This window comes from Oryzias melastigma, linkage group LG11, assembly GCF_002922805.2.
Source record: "Oryzias melastigma strain HK-1 linkage group LG11, ASM292280v2, whole genome shotgun sequence".
Lineage (NCBI taxonomy): Eukaryota > Metazoa > Chordata > Actinopteri > Beloniformes > Adrianichthyidae > Oryzias > Oryzias melastigma.
The window spans coordinates 11,576,321-11,580,429 of record NC_050522.1 but is presented as its reverse complement, the minus strand read 5'-3'; the positions used below and the strand labels follow the sequence as shown (position 1 = coordinate 11,580,429).

Genomic DNA, 4,109 nt, shown 5'->3' with positions numbered 1-4,109 from the left:
TCAAAAATGTGCACAATACAAACTCAAACCAGCAGCATTGCTAGTGCTCTTGATTGGAGCGCAAAGCAACTTTTAAATATTCATTAGTAAGTTCGGGAAAGATTGTTTTACCTCACAAATCCTGCATTTGTTGTTAGATAAACAGGCAAAATCTGAGCATGAACTTGATGGTTTTGTATTTTTCAAATTTGTTTTCTGTTTCCTTTCAGCTTCTATTGTTTTAGGCCTATTCAGTCTGAAATAAAGTAGATTATAGCTGCTATATTTTGATTTAAAAGTTACATAAAACAGAAAAATCTATTTGAAAAAACATTTTCCTACAGTACAGCTGTTCATAGACACGCCCTCCCACCAATGTTGCCCAATTGGCGGTTTTGGTTCTAAATTTGCGGGCAAAAATGGCTTTGGGCGGGCAGGCATATTTTGTGCGGGTTTATGGTCAGCTCAGTTAATTTCAGAAACAGAAACTGAGAGAGCGGACAGCAAGGGTTGGGCGGGTTTTTTTTTTTTTTTTTGCTGCAGTTTTCTGATGACTTTTGGGCTGGAAAACTGTGAGACTATCTGGCAACACTGCCCCAGTCTTCTTTCGTTTCAAGTAGAGCCGTTATTCTTATATACAGTCTATGAGTAGAGCAAAGCGGCTTCACTCACCTCATGTCTGTGCTTGATTTCATCACAAGTTGAAAAACAAATTGTTACAGCTCTTCCTCTGTCTCACAGTTACTGCGGGTAAGATTGCAAGCTGCAGATTTTACTATGTTTTTTCTGTTGTTTGGCTCATTTCTGCTGTTTTGTCCTTGGCTTAGTTTCAGTTTCTCTTATAAACTCTGAGGCATTGCTTCACTCAAACTCATGAGCATCTGTTTTTTAATTTGAAACTAAGAGTTTTTTTTGTTTGAGTAGCAAAGATCTCCTGGTAGTACATCAATGCATGATTATAGACTGAATATTAGGGATGTAGCGATTAAGCGATTGTTATTGAACAAAAATAATCAAAATTAGTTAAGTCGGTAATTGATCTTGGTAAATATTTGGATTGATTGATGCATAGTAGACTTAGACGATAACCCAGTGGCGGGCCGTGCATTTCACACCTAGGCCTTCAGTAGTGCTCCATCTGAATCAATCCAACCCTCAATAACTATTTTATGGCAATAAAACTTCTAGTGCAGGTACAGCTGCCACACACATACCAAAAGCATAAAAAATAACCTGATAAAATTTCAATATTATGTAGGGAGATAGCAAAATTTTACTCACCAAAAATCCAGATTATTTGTACACAAAATCCATCCTTTCTATCCTCAAGAAGATTTCAATCACTCTGTCGTGCAGAATCCATGCGTTTCGCAGATGGAAAGTGTTCCGTGGCTGTGATAAGCTGGAAAAGGCTGCATGCTGGAAATGTTCTGGTATTCCTGAAGCCTCTCGTGGTCCAGGAGGGAGACAAACGTCAGTTTTTGTGATCGATCAAGGTCTGTGTCTGGAAAATAATATTTGCGCGAGGATTTTGCGCTGCACGCGCCCGCGGTGCGTTCAGGGGCCTCGTAGATTTCAGCTTCACTCCCGCTCAATGGAGTCACGGAACTCCTTTACCCGTGCCAGACAAAACTGTGCCACAACTTTACCCAGACATTCATTTTCCACCAAAAATCAGACGATCAGACGCTTTCCACTGGTAACATCTTCAAACCTGACACGCCGCTCCTCGGCACCTGTGTCCGTCAGCAGAACCAGAGCGAGCTGCGAGCTGTCCAATCAAAGCTCGTGAAAATCCTGACGTTTCCGTGGGCCTTCTAGCTGGCCTAGCACGTGGTCTCCTCCAGATCTGATTGGTTGAAGCAACAGTTTGGTCGACAATTATTGTATGCTACAGGGCCCGCAGAACTGATTGTGAAGGCCTCCGGGCAGATTTCTTTGACCCTAGCAACAAATGGTGCTGCAATGTGATTGGTTAATGCTTAAATAGGAAAATACACGTCTGGAAGCAGCGCAACCAGGGAGACAGCAATGAAAGGACGAAGACAGAGCATTTGGAATTATAGAATACGTATTCACGGAAATAAATAATAATTAATATCAGTCTGTGATTCAGATATTTTTAGGCCAGCAGAGAAGGCCTTGCAGGCCCTGACGGCCCGCCACTGCGATAACCAAGTGCCACAACAGTGGACAACATGTGATGACAGCAAAAAATGATCAATCCATCATTACAGTCCGATATGTGGAAACACTTTTAACTTTACAAAGACGTGACCAGTATGGTATAAATGTACCAATAATATTCTGTAGTATTATCCTCCATTTCCTACAGTTTAGACCTCATGTGCACACTTGGTCATCGCTAGTTTTCTGCATACACACACACACACCGCGGCTCTGCAGTATGGCGTCTTAGCCACACCCCCTCTTGCTTTGAAAATACATCCTAACGTTTGCAACGCCAATATGTTTTGATGTCTTATCTCTAATAGAATTTTTCTGCTAATTGCTGCCTCAGAACATTCCTTAAATACGTAAGTATCTGTGTGGAAAAATAACTTTGTTGTTAAAAATCCAACTTTTTATTGTAAACAGGAGGATGATGTCAGATTTATTGTAGAGAATTCCTATTATAGTTTTACCACAGCATTGGTGCTTGACCACATGACACGGAATAAAGTAGGGAAGTTTGCTTGACTATAGACTAGATATGATGATAAAATTGTTTAGAATTTTAATTTAACGTAGCATTTAGTGGTTGCACTTTACAGTAAGGGTCCCTTTGTTAATGTTTGTTGGTACATTTACTAATTATCCACAGTTGTCTTACCTTAAACAACCATTCTCTGTGTATTTAGGTGTGTAGTTTTAAGGTTGGCTTATCAGACTTTTTGTTTCTTCCTTGTCTCTCAATTTTTATGTTTGGTGTTTTAAAATTTTGGTTTACACTTTCAAGCTTCACCTGCTGCATTTTGGGTCATACTCCCACAGTATATAACAACCATTCACCAGATGAACTAACCATAATTCCCGTCTGTGCTTGATTTTACCAGAAAAAAAGGAAGACATTCTTAACTCTGTTCTTCCTCTGTTACGCAGCTTCTGCAGGTAAGATTGCAAACTGCAGTGATTACTTAAGCTGTTTAATTTAAGGTAATTTCTGTTGGTCTGTCTTTAGTTTCAGTTTCTAATTCAAACGTAGTAATTATATACTAAACATTGTTGTTACTTTGTCCTCTTTGTTTTCTTGACAAAGAAAGCTGCACAAATACAAATCTGCAAAAAGAAACAAACTGTTATTGTCATCATAAACGTTAAGATGGTTACATGTTTAGTTTCATTTTAAAGAAATGACTGTTTTACAGACAACATCTCTGAAAAAAATCCCCATCCTGTTAATATAACTAACCAGAAACAGGAAGTCAGCTAAGGCCATCGCCTAGCTAAAGCAGAGAAAGTCAGAGCAAACAAGAAACAAAAAAAAATATCAAAGATGAAATAGTACAAATTTAAAACTACATGCATTATTTTTGTTCAATAGTATTTCTGAATCACTTGTAAATATCAGAGGCATGACTGCTCCAACTCTGCTGGACATGAGTTCCTGCTTTGTTTGATTTTTGTTTAAGTGTTCTTTTGGTAGTCCAGCACAGCACTGGAGGACTGTAATTCAGAAGCAGCTTTGGAGTCACTGTTATTTTAAAAGAGTGGTAACTATACATGAAATTACCTTTTAGAAACCAAATCATGTTTTCCTATTTTGGGTTGAACAATATCTAAAAAAATGTAAGGTAAAAGCAAGTTTTTTTCTCTTTTATAAAACCACAATTTTTGTGAATAAAAATATTTATATATGGGGAAACTTATACAAGTTTTCGGTGAAATTTAATCTTAGTATATCCCTCCCGAGTAAACCTGGCCAAAAGCAATAACATAAATCTATTAGTCTATCTATTAATCTATTGCGTCACTAAAGTGAATAAATCTATATTTTTGTAGTGTTTCTCTTTGAACAAAATGCATTTGAAAAAAAATAAACAAATGGGTAACGCTTTATATTAAGGTGTGCTTGTTAAGTATTAATAAGATATTAATAAGCATTAGTAAGATGCTTATAATTTGCTTAT

The 4,109-nt window shown here is 37.6% G+C and overlaps 1 protein-coding gene across 1 annotated transcript in view; it reads left to right on the top strand.

The window, feature by feature from the left end:
* Positions 1–2,137: 2,137 nt before the first annotated feature.
* The window catches only part of LOC112161885 (major histocompatibility complex class I-related gene protein), a 5,265-nt gene continuing 3,293 nt past the window's right edge, over positions 2,138–4,109 (top strand). Inside the window, exon 1 of the mRNA XM_024297399.2 lies at positions 2,138–3,090. The gene's annotated coding sequence lies outside the window, so the exon portion shown is untranslated. The remainder of the gene's footprint in view (positions 3,091–4,109) is intronic.